Below are 21,880 nucleotides of genomic sequence, written 5' to 3' on the forward strand. Positions count from 1 at the left end.
TTCGTCATTAAAACCTGTTCTCAGTAGAAGTACAGAATAATTTGTAAAACGATCGTAAACGTTCACAGATTTGCCTTGCTTAATATTTTTAAACTACGGATTTGTAGCAAATTGTGACCCTAAACGATAGAGCCATTCTTTCACTATAATCAGAAGAGGTCTTTTGATGAACTAATGTCAGAAGTGGGATTCGAACCCACGCCTCCAGAAGAGACTGCGACCTAAACGCAGCGCCTTGGACCGCTCGGCCATTCTGACTCTTTAGTTCATTATTATTACAATGTACTTTGTTCGTCATTAAAACCTGTTCTCAGTAGAGGTACAGAATTATTTGTAAAACGATCGTAAACGTTCACAGATTTGCCTTGCTTAAGATTTTTAAACTATGGATTTGTAGCAAATTGTGACCCTAAATGATAGAGCCATTCTTTCACCATAATCAGAATATGTCTTAACATGAACAGATGTCAGAAGTGGGATTCGAACCCACGCCTCCAGAAGAGACTGCGACCTGAACGCAGCGCCTTGGACCGCTCGGCCATTCTGACTGTCAAGTTCACTGTTATCACAATGTACTTTGTTCGTCATTAAAACCTGTTCTCAGTAGAGGTACATAATAATTTGTTAGACGATCGTAAACGTTCACAGATTTGCCTTGCATAAGATTTTTAAACTACGGATTAGTAGCAAATTGTGACCCTAAATGATAGAGCCATTCTTTCACTATAATCAGAAGAGGTCTTTTGATGAACAGATGTCAGAAGTGGGATTCGAACCCACGCCTCCAGAAGAGACTGCGACCTGAACGCAGCGCCTTGGACCGCTCGGCCATTTTGACTGTCAAGTTCACTGTTATTACAATGTTCTTTGTCGATCATTAAAACCTGTTCCCAGTAGAGGTAAAGAATAATTTGTAAGACAATTGTAAATGTTCAGAGATTTGCCTGGCTTAAGATTTTAAAACTATGGATTTGTAGCAAATTTTCACCCTAAACGATAGAACCATTATTTCACTATAATCAGAAAATATCCTTTGATGAACTGATGTCAGAAGTGGGATTCGAACCCACGCCTCCAGAAGAGACTGCGACCTGAACGCAGCGCCTTGGACCGCTCGGCCATTCTGACTGTCAATTTCACTGTTATCACAATGTACTTTGTTCGTCATTAAAACCTGTTCTCAGTAGAGGTACAGAATAATTTGTAAAACGATCGTATACGTTCACAGATTTGCCTTGCTTAATATTTTTAAACTACGGATTTGTAGCAAATTGTGACCCTAAACGATAGAGCCATTCTTTCACTATAATCAGAAGAGGTCTTTTGATGAACTAATGTCAGAAGTGGGATTCGAACCCACGCCTCCAGAAGAGACTGCGACCTAAACGCAGCGCCTTGGACCGCTCGGCCATTCTGACTCTTGAGTTCATTGTTATTACAATGTACTTTGTTCGTCATTAAAACCTGTTCTCAGTAGAGGTACAGAATTATTTGTAAAACGATCGTAAACGTTCACAGATTTGCCTTGCTTAAGATTTTTAAACTATGGATTTGTAGCAAATTGTGACCCTAAACGATAGAGCCATTCTTTCACTATAATCAGAATATGTCTTAACATGAACAGATGTCAGAAGTGGGATTCGAACCCACGCCTCCAGAAGAGACTGCGACCTGAACGCAGCGCCTTGGACCGCTCGGCCATTCTGACTGTCAAGTTCACTGTTATTACAATGTACTTTGTTCGTCATTAAAACCTGTTCTCAGTAGAGGTACATAATAATTTGTTAGACGATCGTAAACGTTCACAGATTTGCCTTGCATAAGATTTTTAAGCTACGGATTAGTAGCAAAGTGTGACCCTAAATGATAGAGCCATTCTTTCACTATAATCAGAAGAGGTCTTTTGATGAACAGATGTCAGAAGTGGGATTCGAACCCACGCCTCCAGAAGAGACTGCGACCTGAACGCAGCGCCTTAGACCGCTCGGCCATTCTGACTGTCAAGTTCACTGTTATTACAATGTACTTTGTTCGTCATTAAAACCTGTTCTCCGTAGAGGTAGAGAATTATTTGTAAAACGATCGTAAACGTTCACAGATTTGCCTTGCTTAAGATTTTTAAACTATGGATTTGTAGCAAATTGTGACCCTAAACGATAGAGCCATTCTTTAACTATTATCAGAAAACATCCTTTGATGAACAGATGTCAGAAGTGGGATTCGAACCCACGCCTCCAGAAGAGACTGCGACCTGAACGCAGCGCCTTGGACCGCTCGGCCATTCTGACTGTCAAGTTCCTTGTTATTACAATGTACTTTGTTGATCGTTAAAACCTGTTCTCAGTAGATGTACATAATAATTTTTTAGACGATCGTAAACGTTCACAGATTTGCCTTGCATAAGATTTTTAAACTACGGATTAGTAGCAAATTGTGACCCTAAATGATAGAGCCATTCTTTCACTATAATCAGAAGAGGTCTTTTGATGAACAGATGTCAGGAGTGGGATTCGAACCCACGCCTCCAGAAGAGACTGCGACCTGAACACAGCGCCTTGGACCGCTCAGCCATTCTGACTGTCAAGTTCACTGTTATTACAATGTACTTTGTTCGTCATTAAAACCAGTTCTCAGTAGCGGTACAGAAAAATTTGTAAGACAATCGTAAACATTCACAGATTTCCCTTGCTTAAGATTTTTAAAGTTCGGATTCGTATCAAATTGTAACCCTAAACGATAGAGCCATTCTTTCACTATAATCAGAATATGTCTTTTGATGAACAGATGTCAGAAGTGGGATTTGAACCCACGCCTCCAGAAGAAACTGTGACCTGAACGTAACGCCTTGGACCGCTGGGCCATTTTGACCCTCAAGTTCATTGTTATGACAATGTACTTTGTTCGTCATTAAAACCTGTTCTCAGTAGAAGTACAGAATAATTTGTAAAACGATCGTAAACGTTCACAGATTTGCCTTGCTTAATATTTTTAAACTACGGATTTGTAGCAAATTGTGACCCTAAACGATAGAGCCATTCTTTCACTATAATCAGAAGAGGTCTTTTGATGAACTAATGTCAGAAGTGGGATTCGAACCCACGCCTCCAGAAGAGACTGCGACCTAAACGCAGCGCCTTGGACCGCTCGGCCATTCTGACTCTTAAGTTCATTATTATTACAATGTACTTTGTTCGTCATTAAAACCTGTTCTCAGTAGAGGTACAGAATTATTTGTAAAACGATCGTAAACGTTCACAGATTTGCCTTGCTTAAGATTTTTAAACTATGGATTTGTAGCAAATTGTGACCCTAAACGATAGAGCCATTCTTTCACTATAATCAGAATATGTCTTAACATGAACAGATGTCAGAAGTGGGATTCGAACCCACGCCTCCAGAAGAGACTGCGACCTGAACGCAGCGCCTTGGACCGCTCGGCCATTCTGACTGTCAAGTTCACTGTTATCACAATGTACTTTGTTCGTCATTAAAACCTGTTCTCAGTAGAGGTACATAATAATTTGTTAGACGATCGTAAACGTTCACAGATTTGCCTTGCATAAGATTTTTAAACTACGGATTAGTAGCAAATTGTGACCCTAAATGATAGAGCCATTCTTTCACTATAATCAGAAGAGGTCTTTTGATGAACAGATGTCAGAAGTGGGATTCGAACCCACGCCTCCAGAAGAGACTGCGACCTGAACACAGCGCCTTGGACCGCTCGGCCATTCTGACTGTCAAGTTCACTGTTATTACAATGTTCTTTGTCGATCATTAAAACCTGTTCCCAGTAGAGGTAAAGAATAATTTGTAAGACAATTGTAAATGTTCAGAGATTTGCCTGGCTTAAGATTTTAAAACTATGGATTTGTAGCAAATTTTCACCCTAAACGATAGAACCATTATTTCACTATAATCAGAAAATATCCTTTGATGAACTGATGTCAGAAGTGGGATTCGAACCCACGCCTCCAGAAGAGACTGCGACCTGAACGCAGCGCCTTGGACCACTCGGCCATTCTGACTCTTAAGTTCATTGTTATCACAATGTACTTTGTTCGTCATTAAAACCTGTTCTCAGTAGAGGTACAGAATAATTTGTAAAACGATCGTATACGTTCACAGATTTGCCTTGCTTAATATTTTTAAACTACGGATTTGTAGCAAATTGTGACCCTAAACGATAGAGCCATTCTTTCACTATAATCAGAAGAGGTCTTTTGATGAACTAATGTCAGAAGTGGGATTCGAACCCACGCCTCCAGAAGAGACTGCGACCTAAACGCAGCGCCTTGGACCGCTCGGCCATTCTGACTCTTGAGTTCATTGTTATTACAATGTACTTTGTTCGTCATTAAAACCTGTTCTCAGTAGAGGTACAGAATTATTTGTAAAACAATCGTAAACGTTCACAGATTTGCCTTGCTTAAGATTTTTAAACTATGGATTTGTAGCAAATTGTGACCCTAAACAATAGAGCCATTCTTTCACTATAATCAGAATATGTCTTAACATGAACAGATGTCAGAAGTGGGATTCGAACCCACGCCTCCAGAAGAGACTGCGACCTGAACGCAGCGCCTTGGACCGCTCGGCCATTCTGACTGTCAAGTTCACTGTTATTACAATGTACTTTGTTCGTCATTAAAACCTGTTCTCAGTAGAGGTACATAATAATTTGTTAGACGATCGTAAACGTTCACAGATTTGCCTTGCATAAGATTTTTAAACTACGGATTAGTAGCAAATTGTGACCCTAAATGATAGAGCCATTCTTTCACTATAATCAGAAGAGGTCTTTTGATGAACAGATGTCAGAAGTGGGATTCGAACCCACGCCTCCAGAAGAGACTGCGACCTGAACGCAGCGCCTTAGACCGCTCGGCCATTCTGACTGTCAAGTTCACTGTTATTACAATGTACTTTGTCGATCATTAAAACCTGTTCTCAGTAGAGGTAAAGAATAATTTGTAAGACAATTGTAAATGTTCAGAGATTTGCCTGGCTTAAGATTTTAAAACTATGGATTTGTAGCAAATTTTCACCCTAAACGATAGAACCATTATTTCACTATAATCAGAAAATATCCTTTGATGAACTGATGTCAGAAGTGGGATTCGAACCCACGCCTCCAGAAGAGACTGCGACCTGAACGCAGCGCCTTGGACCGCTCGGCCATTCTGACTGTCAAGTTCACTGTAATCACAATGTACTTTGTCGACCATTAAAACCTGTTCTCAGTAGAGGTAAAGAATAATTTGTAAGACAATTGTAAATGTGCTCCTCCTTGAACCGTCACCTTATCGTGGTGGAGGAGTTTGAGTGCCCTAATGATCCTAGGAGCTATGTTGTCTGGGGCAGTTAGTGCCCCTGGTAGGGTCTCCCATGACAAATTGGTCTTAGGTGAAGGATGAGACAAAGAACGGTTCAAAGGATCTTTCATGGCGGTGAAAACGAAGAGTCGGAGTACCCGGCCCGGAGGGTTACCGGGGTCCCACCCTTGAGCCAGGCCTGGGGTTGGGGCCCGTGAGCGAGCGCCTGGTGGCCGGGCTTTCGCCCATGGGGCCCGGCCGGGCCCAGCCCGAACCGGATACATGGGCTCGTCCAACTGTGGACCCACCACCCACAGGAGGAACATGAAGGGTCCGGTGCAATGTGAATCAGGTGGCAGACCAAGGCGGGAGCCTTGGCGGTCCAATCCCCGGACAAGAAAACTAGTTTTTGGGACATGGAACGTCACCTCGCTGGCGGGGAAGGAGCCGGAGCTTGTGGCAGAGGTTGAGCGGTACCGGCTAGATATAGTCGGACTCACCTCGACACATTGCATTGGCTCTGGAACCCGAGACCTGGAGAGGGGTTGGACACTCTACTTTGCTGGAGTTGCTCCGGGTGAGAGGCGGAGGGCTGGGGTTGGCTTTTTGTTAGCCCCGAGACTCTCTGCCTGTGTGTTGGGGTTTACCCCGGGGGACAAGAGGGTAGCGTCCTTGCGCCTTCGGGTCGGGGAACGGGTCCTGACTGTTGTTTGTGCTTATGGGCCAAATATCAGTTCAGAGTACCCACCCTTTTTGGAGTCCCTGGGACGAGTGCTAGATAGTGCTCCATCAGGGGACTCCATTGTCCTGCTGGGGGACTTCAATGCTCACGTGGGCAATGACAGCTTGACCTGGAGGGGTGTGATTGGGAGGAACGGCCCACCTGATCAGAACTCGAGCGGTGTTTTGTTATTGGACTTCTGTGCAAGCCGCAGTTTGGCCATAACGAACACCATGTTCGAACATAAGGATGCCCATCGGTACACTTGGTACCAGGGCAGCCTAGGTCACAGGTCGATGATAGATTTTGTAGTCGTATCATCTGACCTGCGGCCGTATGTTTTGGACACCCGAGTGAAGAGAGGGGCGGAGCTGTCAACTGATCACCACCTGGTGGTGAGTTGGATCAGATGGCAAGGGAACATGCCGCGTAGACCTGGCAGACCCAAACGCATAGTGAGGGTCTGCTGGGAATGCCTGGCAGAAGAACCTGTCAAGACGGTCTTCAACTCCCACCTCCGGCAGAGCTTTGACCACGTCCCGAGAGCAGTGGGGGACATTGAGTCCGAGTGGGCCTTGTTCCACTCTGCGATTGTCGAGGCGGCTGTTGCTAGCTGTGGTCGTAAGGTGGCCGGTGCCAGTCGTGGTGGCAACCCCCGTACCCGCTGGTGGACACCAGAGGTTCGGGGAGCCGTCAGGCTGAAGAAGGAGGCCTACAGGGCGTGGCTGGTCTGTGGGTCTCCGGAGGCAGCGGACAGGTACCGGATAGCCAAGCGGGGTGCAGCAGTGGCAGTTGCCGAGGCAAAATCTCGGGCGTGGGAGGAGTTTGGTGAGGCCATGGAGAAAGACTATCGATCGGCTCCAAAGAGGTTCTGGCAAACTGTCCGGCGCCTCAGGAGAGGAAGGCAGCAACTCGCTCACACTGTTTACAGTGGGGATGGGGAGCTGCTGACGTCAACTGAGGCTATAGTCGGACGGTGGAAGGAATACTTTGAGGAGCTCCTCAATCCCACCAATGCGCATTCCGAGGAGGAACCAGAGCTGGGAGGCCTGGGGATGGACTGTCCGATCTCGGGGGCAGAAGTTGCTGAGGTAGTCAAACAACTACACAGCGGCGGAGCCCCGGGGGCGGATGAGGTTCGTCCTGGGTATCTCAAGGCTATGGATGTTGTAGGGGTGTCATGGTTGACACGTCTCTACAACATTGCGTGGTCATCGGGGGCAGTTCCTAGGGAGTGGCAGACCAGGGTGGTGGTCCCCATCTTTAAGAAGGGTGACCTGAGGGTGTGTTCCAACTATAGGGGGATCACACTCCTCAGCCTCCCTGGAAAGGTCTACTCCAAGGTACTGGAGAGGAGGGTCCGATCGATAGTTGAATCTCAGATAGAGGAGGAGCAATGTGGTTTTCGTCCTGGCCGTGGAACTGTGGACCAGCTCTATACCCTTGCAAGGGTGATGGAGGGGGCATGGGAGTTTGCCCAACCAATCCACATGTGCTTTGTGGATTTGGAGAAGGCTTATGACCGTGTCCCCAGGGGCACCCTGTGGGGGACGCTCCAGGAGTATGGGGTGGGTGGCTTTCTGTTAAGGGCCATTCAGTCCCTTTACCAGAGGAGCGTGAGTTTGGTCCGCATAGCCGGTAGTAAGTCGGACCTGTTCCCAGTGAGGGTTGGACTCCGCCAGGGTTGCCCTTTGTCACCGGTTCTGTTCATCACTTTTATGGACAGAATTTCTAGACGCAGCCGTGGTGTGGAGTGTGTCGAGTTTGGTGGCAGGAGAATCTCGTCTCTGCTTTTTGCGGATGATGTGGTCCTCCTAGCTTCATCCAGCTCTGACCTTCAGCTCTTGCTGGGTAGGTTCGCGGCCGAATGTGAAGCGGCTGGGATGAGGATCAGCACCTCCAAATCTGAGACCATGGTTCTCGACCGGAAAAGGGTGGCTTGCCACCTCCGGGTCGGGGGAGAGGTCCTACCTCAAGTGGAGGAGTTTAAGTATCTCGGGGTCTTGTTCACGAGTGAGGGTAGGAGGGATCGGGAGATCGACAGGCGGATTGGTTCGGCGTCTGCAGTGATGCGGACGCTGAGCCGATCTGTCGTGGGGAAGAGGGAGCTGAGCCAGAAAGCCAGGCTCTCGATTTACCGGTCGATCTACGTCCCAATCCTCACCTATGGTCATGAGCTTTGGGTAATGACCGAAAGAACGAGATCGCGGATACAAGCGGCCGAAATGAGTTTCCTCTGTAGGGTGGCCGGGCTCAGCCTTAGAGATAGGGTGAGGAGCTCGGACATTCGGGAGGGACTCGGAGTAGAAACGCTGCTCCTCCGGATCGAAAGGAGCCAGTTGAGGTGGTTTGGGCATCTGGTCAGGATGCCTCCTGGACGCCTCCCCGGGGAGGTGTTTCGGGCATGTCCTGCCGGCAGAAGGCCCCCGGGTCGACCCAGGACACGTTGGAGAAGTTATATCTCCAATCTGGTCCGGGAACGCCTTGGGGTCCTGCCGGAGGAGCTGGTGGACAAGGCCGGGGAGAGGACGGCCTGGAGCTCCCTAGTTGATATGCTGCCCCCGCGACCAGGACCCGGATAAGCGGAGGAAGACGACGACGACGACGACGACGAATTGTAAATGTTCAGAGATTTGCCTGGCTTAAGATTTTAAAACTATGGATTTGTAGCAAATTTTCACCCTAAACGATAGAACCATTATTTCACTATAATCAGAAAATATCCTTTGATGAACTGATGTCAGAAGTGGGATTCGAACCCACGCCTCCAGAAGAGACTGCGAACTAAACGCAGCGCCTTGGACCGCTCGGCCATTCTGACTGTCAAGTTCATTGTTATTACAATGTACTTTGTTCGTCATTAAAACCTGTTCTCAGTAGAGGTACAGAATTATTTGTAAAACGATCGTAAACGTTCACAGATTTGCCTTGCTTAAGATTTTTAAACCATGGATTTGTAGCAAATTGTGCCCCTAAACGATAGAGCCATTCTTTCACTATAATCAGAATATGTCTTAACATGAACAGATGTCAGAAGTGGGATTCGAACCCACGCCTCCAGAAGAGACTGCGACCTGAACGCAGCGCCTTGGACCGCTCGGCCATTCTGACTGTCACGTTCATCGTTATGACAAAGTACTTTGTCGATCATTAAAACCTGTTCTCAGTAGAGGTAAAGAATAATTTGTAAGACGATTGTAAATGTTCAGAGATTTGCCTGGCTTAAGATTTTAAAACTATGGATTTGTAGCAAATTGTCACCCTAAACGATAGAGACATTATTTCACTATAATCAGAAAACGTCATTTGATGAAGAGATGTCAGAAGTGGGATTCGAACCCACGCCTCCAGAAGAGACTGCGACCTGAACGCAGCGCCTTGGACCGCTCGGCCATTCTGACTGTCAAGTTCATTGTTATGACAAAGTACTTTGTCGATCATTAAAACCTGTTCTCAGTAGAGGTAAAGAATAATTTGTAAGACGATTGTAAATGTTCAGAGATTTGCCTGGCTTAAGATTTTAAAACTATGGATTTGTAGCAAATTGTCACCCTAAACGATAGAGACATTATTTCACTATAATCAGAAAACGTCATTTGATGAAGAGATGTCAGAAGTGGGATTCGAACCCACGCCTCCAGAAGAGACTGTGACCTGAACGCAGCGCCTTGGACCGCTCGGCCATTCTGACTCTTAAGTTCAATTTTATTACAATGTACTTTGTTGATCGTTAAAACATGTTCACAGTAGAGGTACATAATAATTTGTAAGACGATCGTAAACGTTCACAGATTTGCCTTGCTAAAGATTTTTAAACTACGGATTCGTAGCAAAGTGTGAGCCTAAATGATAGAGCCATCCTTTTACTATAATCAGAATATGTCTTTTGATGAACAGATGTCAGAAGTGGGATTCGAACCCACGCCTCCAGAAGTGACTGCGACCTGAACGCAGAGCCTTGGACCACTCGGCCATTCTGACTGTCAAGTTCACTGTTATTACAATCTACTTTGTCCGTCATTAAAACCTGTTCTCAGTAGCGGTACAGAAAAATTTGTAAGACAATCGTAAACATTCACAGATTTGCCTTGCTTAAGATTTTTAAACTTCGGATTCGTATCAAATTGTAACCCTAAACGATAGAGCCATTCTTTCACTATATTCAGAATATGTCTTTTGATGAACAGATGTCAGAAGTGGGATTTGAATCCACGCCTCCAGAAGAAACTGTGACCTGAACGTAACGCCTTGGACCGCTGGGCCATTCTGACCCTCAAGTTCATTGTTATGACAATGTACTTTGTTCGTCATTAAAACCTGTTCTCAGTAGAAGTACAGAATAATTTGTAAAACGATCGTATACGTTCACAGATTTGCCTTGCTTAATATTTTTAAACCACGGATTTGTAGCAAATTGTGACCCTAAATGATAGAGCTATTATTTCACGATAATCAGAATATGTCTTTTGATGAACAGATGTCAGAAGTGGGATTCGAACCCACGCCTCCAGAAGAGACTGCGATCTGAACGCAGCGACTTGGACCGCTTGGCCATTCTGACTCTCAAGTTCATTGTTATTACAATGTACTTTGTTCGTCATTAAAACCTGTTCTCAGTAGAGGTACAGAATTATTTGTAAAACGATCGTAAACGTTCACAGATTTGCCTTGCTTAAGATTTTTAAACCATGGATTTGTAGCAAATTGTGCCTCTAAACGATAGAGCCATTCTTTCACTATAATCAGAAAACATCCTTTGATGAACAGATGTCAGAAGTGGGATTCGAACCCACGCCTCCAGAAGAGACTGTGACCTAAACGCAGCGCCTTGGACCGCTCGGCCATTCTAACTCTCAAGTTCATTGTTATTACAATGTACTTTGTTGATCGTTAAAACATGTTCACAGTAGAGGTACATAATAATTTGTAAGACGATCGTAAACGTTCACAGATTTGCCTTGCTAAAGATTTTTAAACTACGGATTCGTAGCAAAGTGTGAGCCTAAACGATAGAGCCATCCTTTTACTATAATCAGAATATGTCTTTGGATGAACAGATGTCAGAAGTGGGATTCGAACCCACGCCTCCAGAAGAGACTGCGACCTGAACACAGCGCCTTGGACCGCTCGGCCATTCTGACTGTCAAGTTCACTGTTATTACAATGTACTTTGTTCGTCATTAAAACCTGTTCTCAGTAGAGGTACAGAAAAATTTGTAAGACAATCGTAAACATTCACAGATTTGCCTTGCTTAAGATTTTTAAACTTCCGATTCGTATCAAATTGTAACCCTAAACGATAGACCCATTCTTTCACTATAATCAGAATATGTCTTTTGATGAACAGATGTCAGAAGTGGGATTTGAACCCACGCCTCCAGAAGAAACTGTGACCTGAACATAACGCCTTGGACCGCTGGGCCATTCTGAACCTCAAGTTCATTGTTATGACAATGTACTTTGTTCGTCATTAAAACCTGTTCTCCGTAGAAGTACAGAATAATTTGTAAAACGATCGTATACGTTCACAGATTTGCCTTGCTTAATATTTTTAAACTACGGATTTGTAGCAAATTGTGACCCTAAACGATAGAGCCATTCTTTCACTATAATCAGAAAACATCCTTTGATGAACTGATGTCAGAAGTGGGATTCGTCCCACGCCTCCAGAAGAGACTGCGACCTAAACGCAGCGCCTTGGACCGCTCGGCCATTCTGACTCTTAAGTTCATTGTTATTACAATGTACTTTGTTCGTCATTAAAACCTGTTCTCAGTAGAGGTACAGAATTATTTGTAAAACGATCGTAAACGTTCACAGATTTGCCTTGCTTAAGATTTTTAAACTATGGATTTGTAGCAAATTGTGACCCTATACGATAGAGCCATTCTTTCACTATAATCAGAATATGTCTTAACATGAACAGATGTCAGAAGTGGGATTCGAACCCACGCCTCCAGAAGAGACTGCGACCTGAACGCAGCGCCTTGGACCGCTCGGCCATTCTGACTGCCAAGTTCACTGTTATTACAATGTACTTTGTTCGTCATTAAAACCTGTTCTCAGTAGAGGTACATAATAATTTGTTAGACGATCGTAAACGTTCACAGATTTGCCTTGCTAAAGATTTTTAAACTACGGATTAGTAGCAAATTGTGACCCTAAATGATAGAGCCATTCTTTCACTATAATCAGAAGAGGTCTTTTGATGAACAGATGTCAGAAGTGGGATTCGAACCCACGCCTCCAGAAGAGACTGCGACCTGAACGCAGCGCCTTGGACCGCTCGGCCATTCTGACTGTCAAGTTCATCGTTATGACAAAGTTTTTGGTCGATCATTAAAACCTGTTCTCAGTAGAGGTAAAGAATAATTTGTAAGACGATCGTAAACGTTCACAGATTTGCCTTGCTAAAGATTTTTAAACTACGGATTCGTATCAAATTGAAACCCTAAACGATAGAGCCATTCTTTCACTATAATCAGAATATGTCTTTTGATGAACAGATGTCAGAAGTGGGATTTGAACCCACGCCTCCAGAAGAAACTGTGACCTGAACGTAACTCCTTGGACTGCTCGGCCATTCTGACCCTCAAGTTCATTGTTATGACAATGTACTTTGTTCGTCATTAAAACCTGTTCTCAGTAGAGGTACAGAATAATTTCTAAAATGATCGTAAACGTTCACAGATTTGCCTTGCTTAATATTTTTAAACTACGGATTTGTAGCAAATTGTGACCTTAAACGATAGAGCCATTCTTTCACTATTATCAGAATATGTTTATTTGATGAACAGATGTCAGAAGTGGGATTCGATCCCACGCCTCCAGAAGAGACTGCGACCTGAACGCAGCGCCTTGGACCACTCGGCCATTCTGACTGTCAAGTTCCTTGTTATCACAATGTACTTTGTTGACCGTTAAAACCTGTTCTCAGTAGAGGTACAGAATAATTTGTTAGACAATCGTAAACGTTCACAGATTTGCCTTGCATAAGATTTTTAAACTACGGATTAGTAGCAAATTGTGACCCTAAATGATAGAGCCATTCTTTCACTATAATCAGAAGAGGTCTTTTGATGAACAGATGTCAGAAGTGGGATTCGAACCCACGCCTCCAGAAGAGACTGCGACCTGAACACAGCGCCTTGGACCACTCGGCCATTCTGACTGTCAAGTTCTTTGTTATTACAATGTACTTTGTTGATCGTTAAAACCTGTTCTCAGTAGAGGTACATAATAATTTGTTAGACGATCGTAAACGTTCACAGATTTGCCTTGCATAAGATTTTTAAACTACGGATTAGTAGCAAATTGTGACCCTAAATGATAGAGCCATTCTTTCACTATAATCAGAAGAGGTCTTTTGATGAACAGATGTCAGAAGTGGGATTCGAACCCACGCCTCCAGAAGAGACTGCGACCTGAACGCAGTGCCTTGGACCGCTCGGCCATTCTGACTGTCAAGTTCATTGTTATGACAAAGTACTTTGTCGATCATTAAAACCTGTTCTCAGCAGAGGTAAAGAATAATTTGTAAGACGATTGTAAATGTTCAGAGATTTGCCTGGCTTAAGATTTTAAAACTATGGATTTGTAGCAAATTGTCACCCTAAACGATAGAGCCATTATTTCACTATAATCAGAAAATATCCTTTGATGAACTGATGTCAGAAGTGGGATTCGAAACTACGCCTCCATAAGAGACTGCGACCTAAACGCAGCGCCTTGGACCGCTCGGCCATTCTGACTCTCAAGTTCATTGTTATTACAATGTACTTTGTTCGTCATTAAAACCTGTTCTCAGTAGAGGTACAGAATTATTTGTAAAACGATCACAGATTTGCCTTGCTTATGATTTTTAAACTATGGATTTGTAGCAAATTGTGACCCTAAACGATAGAGCCATTCTTTAACTATTATCAGAAAACGTCCTTTGATGATGAGATGTCAGAAGTGGGATTCGAACCCACGCCTCCAGAAGAGACTGCGACCTGAACGCAGCGCCTTGGACCGCTCGGCCATTCTTACTCTCAAGTTCCTTGTTATTACAATGTACTTTGTTGATCTTTAAAACCTGTTCTCAGTAGATGTACATAATAATTTGTTAGACGATCGTAAACATTCACAGATTTGCCTTGCATAAGATTTTTAAACTACGGATTAGTAGCAAATTGTGACCCTAAATGATAGAGCCATTTTTTCACTATAATCAGAAGAGGTCTTTTGATGAACAGATGTCAGAAGTGGGATTCGAACCCACGCCTCCAGAAGAGACTGCGACCTGAACGCAGCGCCTTGGACCACTCGGCCATTCTGACTGTCAAGTTCCTTGTTATTACAATGTACTTTGTTGATCGTTAAAACCTGTTCTCAGTAGAGGTAGATAATAATTTGTTAGACGATCGTAAACGTTCACAGATTTGCCTTGCATAAGATTTTTAAACTACGGATTAGTAGCAAATTGTGACCCTAAATGACAGAGCCATTCTTTCACTATAATCAGAAGAGGTCTTTTGATGAACAGATGTCAGAAGTGGGATTCGAACCCACGCCTCCAGAAGAGACTGCGACCTAAACGCAGCGCCTTGGACCGCTCGGCCATTCTAACTGTCAAGTTCCTCGTTATTACAATGTACTTTGTTGATCGTTAAAACCTGTTCTCAGTAGAGGTACAGAATAATTTGTTAGACGATCGTAAACGTTCACAGATTTGCCTTGCATAAAATTTTTAAACTACGGATTAGTAGCAAATTGTGACCCTAAATGATAGAGCCATTCTTTCACTATAATCAGAAGAGGTCTTTTGATGAACAGATGTCAGAAGTGGGATTCGAACCCACGCCTCCAGAAGAGACTGCGACCTGAACGCAGCGCCTTGGACCACTCGGCCATTCTGACTGTCAAGTTCCTTGTTATTACAATGTACTTTGTTGATCTTTAAAACCTGTTCTCAGTAGAGGTAAAGAATAATTTGTAAGACGATCGTAAACGTTCACAGATTTGCCTTGCTAAAGATTTTTAAACTACGGATTCGTATCAAATTGAAACCCTAAACGATAGAGCCATTCTTTCACTATAATCAGAATATGTCTTTTGATGAACAGATGTCAGAAATAGGATTTGAACCCACGCCTCCAGAAGAATCTGTGAACTGAACGTAACGCCTTGGACCGCTCGGCCATTCTGACCCTCAAGTTCATTGTCATGACAATGTACTTTGTTCGTCATTAAAACCTGTTCTCAGTAGAGGTACAGAATAATTTCTAAAACGATCGTAAACGTTCACAGATTTGCCTTGCTTAATATTTTTAAACTACGGATTTGTAGCAAATTGTGACCTTAAACGATAGAGCCATTCTTTCACTATAATCAGAATATGTTTTTTTGATGAACAGATGTCAGAAGTGGGATTCGAACCCACGCCTCCAGAAGAGACTGCGACCTGAACGCAGCGCCTTGGACCGCTCGGCCATTCTGACTGTCAAGTTCCTTGTTATTACAATGTACTTTGTTGATCGTTAAAACCTGTTCTCAGTAGAGGTACAGAATAATTTGTTAGACGATCGTAAACGTTCACAGATTTGCCTTGCATAAGATTTTTAAACTACGGATTAGTAGCAAATTGTGACCCTAAATGATAGAGCCATTCTTTCACTATTATCAGAAAACGTCCTTTGATGAACAGATGTCAGAAGTGGGATTCGAACCCACGCCTCCAGAAGAGACTGCGACCTGAACGCAGCACCTTGGACCGCTCGGCCATTCTGACTGTGAAGTTCACTGTTATTACAATGTACTTTGTTCGTCATTAAAACCTGTTCTCAGTAGAGGTACATAATAATTTGTAAGACGATCGTAAACGTTCACAGATTTGCCTTGCTAAAGATTTTTAAACTACGGATTCGTAGCAAAGTGTGAGCCTAAACGATAGAGCCATTCTTTCACTATAATCAGAATATGTCTTTTGATGAACAGATGTCAGAAGTGGGATTCGAACCCACGCCTCCAGAAGAGACTGCGACCTGAACGCAGCGCCTTGGACTGCTCGGCCATTCGGACTGTCAAGTTCACTGTTATTACAATGTACTTTGTTCGTCATTAAAACCTGTTCTCAGTAGAGGTACAGAATAATTTGTTAGACGATCGTAAACGTTCACAGATTTGCCTTGCTAAAGATTTTTAAACTACGGATTAGTAGCAAATTGTGACCCTAAATGATAGAGCCATTCTTTCACTATAATCAGAAGAGGTCTTTTGATGAACAGATGTCAGAAGTGGGATTCGAACCCACGCCTCCAGAAGAGACTGCGACCTGAACGCAGCGCCTTGGACCACTCGGCCATTCTGACTGTCAAGTTCCTTGTTATTACAATGTACTTTGTTGATCTTTAAAACCTGTTCTCAGTAGAGGTAAAGAATAATTTGTAAGACGATCGTAAACGTTCACAGATTTGCCTTGCTAAAGATTTTTAAATTACGGATTCGTATCAAATTGAAACCCTAAACGATAGAGCCATTCTTTCACTATAATCAGAATATGTCTTTTGATGAACAGATGTCAGAAATAGGATTTGAACCCACGCCTCCAGAAGAATCTGTGACCTGAACGTAACGCCTTGGACCGCTCGGCCATTCTGACCCTCAAGTTCATTGTCATGACAATGTACTTTGTTCGTCATTAAAACCTGTTCTCAGTAGAGGTACAGAATAATTTCTAAAACGATCGTAAACGTTCACAGATTTGCCTTGCTTAATATTTTTAAACTACGGATTTGTAGCAAATTGTGACCTTAAACGATAGAGCCATTCTTTCACTATAATCAGAATATGTTTATTTGATGAACAGATGTCAGAAGTGGGATTCGAACCCACGCCTCCAGAAGAGACTGCGACCTGAACGCAGCGCCTTGGACCGCTCGGCCATTCTGACTGTCAAGTTCCTTGTTATTACAATGTACTTTGTTGATCGTTAAAACCTGTTCTCAGTAGAGGTACAGAATAATTTGTTAGACGATCGTAAACGTTCACAGATTTGCCTTGCATAAGATTTTTAAACTACGGATTAGTAGCAAATTGTGACCCTAAATGATAGAGCCATTCTTTCACTATTATCAGAAAACGTCCTTTGATGAACAGATGTCAGAAGTGGGATTCGAACCCACGCCTCCAGAAGAGACTGCGACCTGAACGCAGCACCTTGGACCGCTCGGCCATTCTGACTGTGAAGTTCACTGTTATTACAATGTACTTTGTTCGTCATTAAAACCTGTTCTCAGTAGAGGTACATAATAATTTGTAAGACGATCGTAAACGTTCACAGATTTGCCTTGCTAAAGATTTTTAAACTACGGATTCGTAGCAAAGTGTGAGCCTAAACGATAGAGCCATTCTTTCACTATAATCAGAATATGTCTTTTGATGAACAGATGTCAGAAGTGGGATTCGAACCCACGCCTCCAGAAGAGACTGCGACCTGAACGCAGCGCCTTGGACTGCTCGGCCATTCTGACTGTCAAGTTCACTGTTATTACAATGTACTTTGTTCGTCATTAAAACCTGTTCTCAGTAGAGGTACAGAATAATTTGTTAGACGATCGTAAACGTTCACAGATTTGCCTTGCTAAAGATTTTTAAACTACGGATTAGTAGCAAATTGTGACCCTAAATGATAGAGCCATTCTTTCACTATAATCAGAAGAGGTCTTTTGATGAACAGATGTCAGAAGTGGAATTCGAACCCACGCCTCCAGAAGAGACTGCGAGCTGAACGCAGCGCCTTGGACCGCTCGGCCATTCTGACTGTCAAGTTCATTGTTATGACAAAGTACTTTGTCGATCATTAAAACCTGTTCTCAGTAGAGGTAAAGAATAATTTGTAAGACGATTGTAAATGTTCAGAGATTTGCCTGGCTTAAGATTTTAAAACTATGGATTTGTAGCAAATTGTCACCCTAAACGATAGAGCCATTATTTCACTATAATCAGAAAATATCCTTTGATGAACTGATGTCAGAAGTGGGATTTCGAACCCACGCCTCCAGAAGAGACTGCGACCTAAACGCAGCGCTTTGGACCGCTCGGCCATTCTGACTCTCAAGTTCATTGTTATTACAATGTACTTTGTTCGTCATTAAAACCTGTTCTCAGTAGAGGTACAGAATTATTTGTAAAACGATCGTAAACGTTCACAGATTTGCCTTGCTTAAGATTTTTAAACTATGGATTTGTAGCAAATTGTGACCCTAAACGATAGAGCCATTCTTTAACTATTATCAGAAAACATCCCTTTGATGAACAGATGTCAGAAGTGGGATTCGAACCCACGCCTCCAGAAGAGACTGCGACCTGAACACAGCACCTTGGACCACTCGGCCATTCTGACTGTCAAGTTCCTTGTTATAACAATGTACTTTGTTGATCGTTAAAACCTGTTCTCAGTAGAGGTACATAATAATTTGTTAGACGATCGTAAACGTTCACAGATTTGCCTTGCATAAGATTTTTAAACTACGGATTAGTAGCAAATTGTGACCCTAAATTATAGAGCCATTCTTTCACTATAATCAGAAGAGGTCTTTTGATGAACAGATGTCAGAAGTGGGATTTGAACCCACGCCTCCAGAAGAGACTGCGACCTGAACGCAGTGCCTTGGACCGCTCGGCCATTCTGACTGTCAAGTTCATTGTTATGACAAAGTACTTTGTCACTCATTAAAACCTGTTCTCAGTAGAGGTAAAGAATAATTTGTAAGACGATTGTAAATGTTCAGAGATTTGCCTGGCTTAAGATTTTAAAACTATGGATTTGTAGCAAATTGTCACCCTAAACGATAGAGCCATTATTTCACCATAATCAGAAAATATCCTTTGATGAACTGATGTCAGAAGTGTATCGCGTCATACCCGTGTCAGAACCCGTGCACGCGCATTGGGTCCACAGCGCGCGTGTGAACGGGACTCGCGCGCGTGTGAACGGGACTCGCGAGCGAAAATATACATGGCGAGAGGTCATTTGTGCACAGAGAGGGAGCAAACTGTGTCTGTGAGCGCACAAGGATGTGCACAAGTGAAAAACCTGCGTGCGCGCGTTGTCAACGAGCACACGGCAGAGGAAAACGTGCGCGCGCGGCAGCCTCTGTGCGCGCTCGGCAGCCTCACTGCGCGCTCGGTTTCTGACTCCTGCTCGCTCGGCTGTAAGGGCTTTTGGCACTCTGGAGGCGTGGCCTGTGGCAGATCTTGTCTGTCCTCTGATTGGTTAGTTCACCCCGCACTTTACCCTCTATCTATATAAAAAAGTCTGATGTTCAGTAGTTGCTGGCATAGCTCAGCTGGGAGAGCAGGTGACTCTCGCCCCGGAGGATCCAGGTTCGAGTCCGGGCAAGGAAAATGTAGTAGACGTCATGTTAACTTTTCTTAATTTCATGTATTTTACAGTTGTGACCGTTCAACTGTCATTAAACGTCCGAATGTTTGCTGGGCAGTGTTTTAAAAAGTGCACATAAGCTAGATGGTTTTAACCATATAAAATTACATTTTTTGTGATACTGGAAAAATACATACTGAAATAAAACTACTGATTGAAAACTTTATGACTGTGGTTGTACAATATATGACTCACTAATACACTGCAAACTCCCTTAGAGTGGGGCTTCCAGAGAGAGAGAGAGAGAGAGAGAGAGAGAAGTTCTTGCCTCATTAATGAATTGTTTATTTTTTTCAGTATTTAATTGACAAATTATCCTTTCAAATAATTAATTGATGAGTTACATAATTGTCCATTTCATAAAGAAACTGCATATCAAGCTTTCATTCAGATGACCTTCAACAGTGCTGCACCCTGCTGAGGGACATCCGAGTAAAACCTTGAGATGGCCATTTTCTGTTCACTAACTTGCTTTATTAAATCCTTACTTTTGTTAAATAAATCAGTTGTTGAACCCCCACTCCTCTGTTTGGTCTCCTTTCTTATTACAGCCCACCACTTCCAGTCTGGGTTGTAACAATCTGCAGACAGATTTCTGAGTATCTCCTCCTTTACACAGATCCTCACTGAGCCATGTACTGTGAACAAATAGTTTCTCCATGATATTATCCAGCAAGGTCCCGTTTTTGTCAAAACAAGGGTGAGGTAATGAAAAAATAGAAATATTTCATTAAATTAACATTTAAATTATTTATATGCATCATTAAAATAAAAAAAATATGTTTTGAAATATATAAAGTGCACCAAACTTGACTCAGTCCATTCAACAATTCTAAATGGACAATTATGAAACTCATCAATTAATTATTTGAAAGGATAATTTGTCAATTAAATACTGAAAAAAATAAACAATTCATTAATGAGGCAAGAACTTCTCTCTCTCTCTCTCTCTCTCTCTCTCTCTCTCTCTCTCTCTCTCTCTCTTTCTCTCTCTCTCTCTCTCTCTGGAAGCCCCACTCTAAGGGAGTTTGCAGTGTATTAGTGAGTCATATATTGTACAACCACAGTCATAAAGTTTTCAATCAGTAGTTTTATTTCAGTATGTATTTTTCCAGTATCACAAAAAATGTAATTTTATATGGTTAAAACCATCTAGCTTATGTGCACTTTTTAAAACACTGCCCAGCAAACATTCGGACGTTTAATGACAGTTGAACGGTCACAACTGAAAAATACCTGAAATTAAGAAAAATTAACATGAAGTCTACTACATTTTCCTTGCCCGGACTCGAACCTGGATCCTCCAGGGAGTCACCCGCTCTCCCAGCTGAGCTACGGCAGCAACTACTGAACATCAGACTTTTTTATATAGATAGAGTGTAATGTGCGGGGTGAACTAACCAATCAGAGGACAGACAAGATCTGCCACAGGCCACGCCTCCAGAGTGCCAAAAGCCCTGACAGCCGAGCGAGCAGGAGTCAGAAACCGAGCGCGCAGAGAGGCTGCCGAGCGTGCACAGAGGCTGCCGCGCGCGCACGTTTTCCTCTGCCGTGTGCTCGTTGACAACGCGCGCACGCAGGTTTGTCACTTGTGCACATCCTTGTGCGCTCACAGACACAGTTTGCTCCCTCTCAGTGCACAAATGACCTCTCGCCATGTATATTTTCGCTCGCGAGTCCCGTTCACACGCGCGCTGCCATGTATATTTGCACTCGCGAGTCCCGTTCACACGCGCGCTGTGGACCCAATGCGCGTGCACGGGTTGTGGCACGCTTTAAACGCCATAGAAGTGGGTTTCGAAACTACGCCTCCATAAGAGACTGCGACCTAAACGCAGCGCCTTGGACCGCTCGGCCATTCTGACTCTCAAGTTCATTGTTATTACAATGTACTTTGTTCGTCATTAAAACCTGTTCTCAGTAGAGGTACAGAATTATTTGTAAAACGATCGTAAACGTTCACAGATTTGCCTTGCTTATGATTTTTAAACTATGGATTTGTAGCAAATTGTGACCCTAAACGATAGAGCCATTCTTTAACTATTATCAGAAAACGTCCTTTGATGATGAGATGTCAGAAGTGGGATTCGAACCCACGCCTCCAGAAGAGACTGCGACCCGAACGCAGCGCCTTGGACCGCTCGGCCATTCTTACTCTCAAGTTCCTTGTTATTACAATGTACTTTGTTGATCTTTAAAACCTGTTCTCAGTAGATGTACATAATAATTTGTTAGACGATCGTAAACATTCACAGATTTGCCTTGCATAAGATTTTTAAACTACGGATTAGTAGCAAATTGTGACCCTAAATGATAGAGCCATTTTTTCACTATAATCAGAAGAGGTCTTTTGATGAACAGATGTCAGAAGTGGGATTCGAACCCATGCGTCCAGAAGAGACTGCGACCTGAACGCAG

General features: G+C 43.3%; 1 protein-coding gene and 40 non-coding genes across 41 annotated transcripts in view; 1 reads left to right on the top strand and 40 right to left on the bottom strand.

The window, feature by feature from the left end:
- Positions 1-21,880, top strand: part of mapk11 (mitogen-activated protein kinase 11) — a 183,631-nt gene that overhangs the window by 123,743 nt on the left and 38,008 nt on the right. The gene's annotated exons all lie outside the window — the stretch shown is intronic.
- trnal-uag (transfer RNA leucine (anticodon UAG)) lies at positions 176-258 on the bottom strand. The gene has a single exon. It is a non-coding gene; the product is annotated as a tRNA-Leu (tRNA).
- trnal-cag (transfer RNA leucine (anticodon CAG)) lies at positions 466-548 on the bottom strand. Its single transcript has one exon. It is a non-coding gene; the product is annotated as a tRNA-Leu (tRNA).
- trnal-cag (transfer RNA leucine (anticodon CAG)) lies at positions 756-838 on the bottom strand. The gene has a single exon. It is a non-coding gene; the product is annotated as a tRNA-Leu (tRNA).
- Positions 1,046-1,128, bottom strand: trnal-cag (transfer RNA leucine (anticodon CAG)). The gene has a single exon. It is a non-coding gene; the product is annotated as a tRNA-Leu (tRNA).
- On the bottom strand, positions 1,336-1,418 carry trnal-uag (transfer RNA leucine (anticodon UAG)). The gene has a single exon. It is a non-coding gene; the product is annotated as a tRNA-Leu (tRNA).
- trnal-cag (transfer RNA leucine (anticodon CAG)) lies at positions 1,626-1,708 on the bottom strand. Its single transcript has one exon. It is a non-coding gene; the product is annotated as a tRNA-Leu (tRNA).
- trnal-cag (transfer RNA leucine (anticodon CAG)) lies at positions 1,916-1,998 on the bottom strand. The gene has a single exon. It is a non-coding gene; the product is annotated as a tRNA-Leu (tRNA).
- Positions 2,206-2,288, bottom strand: trnal-cag (transfer RNA leucine (anticodon CAG)). The gene has a single exon. It is a non-coding gene; the product is annotated as a tRNA-Leu (tRNA).
- On the bottom strand, positions 3,076-3,158 carry trnal-uag (transfer RNA leucine (anticodon UAG)). Its single transcript has one exon. It is a non-coding gene; the product is annotated as a tRNA-Leu (tRNA).
- Positions 3,366-3,448, bottom strand: trnal-cag (transfer RNA leucine (anticodon CAG)). Its single transcript has one exon. It is a non-coding gene; the product is annotated as a tRNA-Leu (tRNA).
- On the bottom strand, positions 3,656-3,738 carry trnal-cag (transfer RNA leucine (anticodon CAG)). Its single transcript has one exon. It is a non-coding gene; the product is annotated as a tRNA-Leu (tRNA).
- trnal-cag (transfer RNA leucine (anticodon CAG)) lies at positions 3,946-4,028 on the bottom strand. The gene has a single exon. It is a non-coding gene; the product is annotated as a tRNA-Leu (tRNA).
- Positions 4,236-4,318, bottom strand: trnal-uag (transfer RNA leucine (anticodon UAG)). The gene has a single exon. It is a non-coding gene; the product is annotated as a tRNA-Leu (tRNA).
- trnal-cag (transfer RNA leucine (anticodon CAG)) lies at positions 4,526-4,608 on the bottom strand. Its single transcript has one exon. It is a non-coding gene; the product is annotated as a tRNA-Leu (tRNA).
- Positions 4,816-4,898, bottom strand: trnal-cag (transfer RNA leucine (anticodon CAG)). Its single transcript has one exon. It is a non-coding gene; the product is annotated as a tRNA-Leu (tRNA).
- trnal-cag (transfer RNA leucine (anticodon CAG)) lies at positions 5,106-5,188 on the bottom strand. The gene has a single exon. It is a non-coding gene; the product is annotated as a tRNA-Leu (tRNA).
- Positions 8,775-8,857, bottom strand: trnal-uag (transfer RNA leucine (anticodon UAG)). Its single transcript has one exon. It is a non-coding gene; the product is annotated as a tRNA-Leu (tRNA).
- On the bottom strand, positions 9,065-9,147 carry trnal-cag (transfer RNA leucine (anticodon CAG)). Its single transcript has one exon. It is a non-coding gene; the product is annotated as a tRNA-Leu (tRNA).
- Positions 9,355-9,437, bottom strand: trnal-cag (transfer RNA leucine (anticodon CAG)). Its single transcript has one exon. It is a non-coding gene; the product is annotated as a tRNA-Leu (tRNA).
- trnal-cag (transfer RNA leucine (anticodon CAG)) lies at positions 9,935-10,017 on the bottom strand. Its single transcript has one exon. It is a non-coding gene; the product is annotated as a tRNA-Leu (tRNA).
- On the bottom strand, positions 10,805-10,887 carry trnal-uag (transfer RNA leucine (anticodon UAG)). Its single transcript has one exon. It is a non-coding gene; the product is annotated as a tRNA-Leu (tRNA).
- Positions 11,095-11,177, bottom strand: trnal-cag (transfer RNA leucine (anticodon CAG)). The gene has a single exon. It is a non-coding gene; the product is annotated as a tRNA-Leu (tRNA).
- Positions 11,964-12,046, bottom strand: trnal-cag (transfer RNA leucine (anticodon CAG)). The gene has a single exon. It is a non-coding gene; the product is annotated as a tRNA-Leu (tRNA).
- Positions 12,254-12,336, bottom strand: trnal-cag (transfer RNA leucine (anticodon CAG)). The gene has a single exon. It is a non-coding gene; the product is annotated as a tRNA-Leu (tRNA).
- Positions 12,835-12,917, bottom strand: trnal-cag (transfer RNA leucine (anticodon CAG)). Its single transcript has one exon. It is a non-coding gene; the product is annotated as a tRNA-Leu (tRNA).
- On the bottom strand, positions 13,125-13,207 carry trnal-cag (transfer RNA leucine (anticodon CAG)). The gene has a single exon. It is a non-coding gene; the product is annotated as a tRNA-Leu (tRNA).
- trnal-cag (transfer RNA leucine (anticodon CAG)) lies at positions 13,415-13,497 on the bottom strand. Its single transcript has one exon. It is a non-coding gene; the product is annotated as a tRNA-Leu (tRNA).
- On the bottom strand, positions 13,705-13,787 carry trnal-uag (transfer RNA leucine (anticodon UAG)). The gene has a single exon. It is a non-coding gene; the product is annotated as a tRNA-Leu (tRNA).
- On the bottom strand, positions 14,275-14,357 carry trnal-cag (transfer RNA leucine (anticodon CAG)). Its single transcript has one exon. It is a non-coding gene; the product is annotated as a tRNA-Leu (tRNA).
- Positions 14,565-14,647, bottom strand: trnal-uag (transfer RNA leucine (anticodon UAG)). The gene has a single exon. It is a non-coding gene; the product is annotated as a tRNA-Leu (tRNA).
- trnal-cag (transfer RNA leucine (anticodon CAG)) lies at positions 14,855-14,937 on the bottom strand. The gene has a single exon. It is a non-coding gene; the product is annotated as a tRNA-Leu (tRNA).
- On the bottom strand, positions 15,436-15,518 carry trnal-cag (transfer RNA leucine (anticodon CAG)). Its single transcript has one exon. It is a non-coding gene; the product is annotated as a tRNA-Leu (tRNA).
- trnal-cag (transfer RNA leucine (anticodon CAG)) lies at positions 15,726-15,808 on the bottom strand. The gene has a single exon. It is a non-coding gene; the product is annotated as a tRNA-Leu (tRNA).
- On the bottom strand, positions 16,306-16,388 carry trnal-cag (transfer RNA leucine (anticodon CAG)). The gene has a single exon. It is a non-coding gene; the product is annotated as a tRNA-Leu (tRNA).
- On the bottom strand, positions 16,887-16,969 carry trnal-cag (transfer RNA leucine (anticodon CAG)). Its single transcript has one exon. It is a non-coding gene; the product is annotated as a tRNA-Leu (tRNA).
- trnal-cag (transfer RNA leucine (anticodon CAG)) lies at positions 17,177-17,259 on the bottom strand. Its single transcript has one exon. It is a non-coding gene; the product is annotated as a tRNA-Leu (tRNA).
- On the bottom strand, positions 18,047-18,130 carry trnal-uag (transfer RNA leucine (anticodon UAG)). The gene has a single exon. It is a non-coding gene; the product is annotated as a tRNA-Leu (tRNA).
- On the bottom strand, positions 18,339-18,421 carry trnal-cag (transfer RNA leucine (anticodon CAG)). The gene has a single exon. It is a non-coding gene; the product is annotated as a tRNA-Leu (tRNA).
- Positions 18,629-18,711, bottom strand: trnal-cag (transfer RNA leucine (anticodon CAG)). The gene has a single exon. It is a non-coding gene; the product is annotated as a tRNA-Leu (tRNA).
- Positions 21,535-21,617, bottom strand: trnap-cgg (transfer RNA proline (anticodon CGG)). Its single transcript has one exon. It is a non-coding gene; the product is annotated as a tRNA-Pro (tRNA).

Source organism: Nothobranchius furzeri, chromosome 1 (assembly GCF_043380555.1).
Source record: "Nothobranchius furzeri strain GRZ-AD chromosome 1, NfurGRZ-RIMD1, whole genome shotgun sequence".
Taxonomy (NCBI): Eukaryota; Metazoa; Chordata; class Actinopteri; order Cyprinodontiformes; family Nothobranchiidae; genus Nothobranchius; species Nothobranchius furzeri.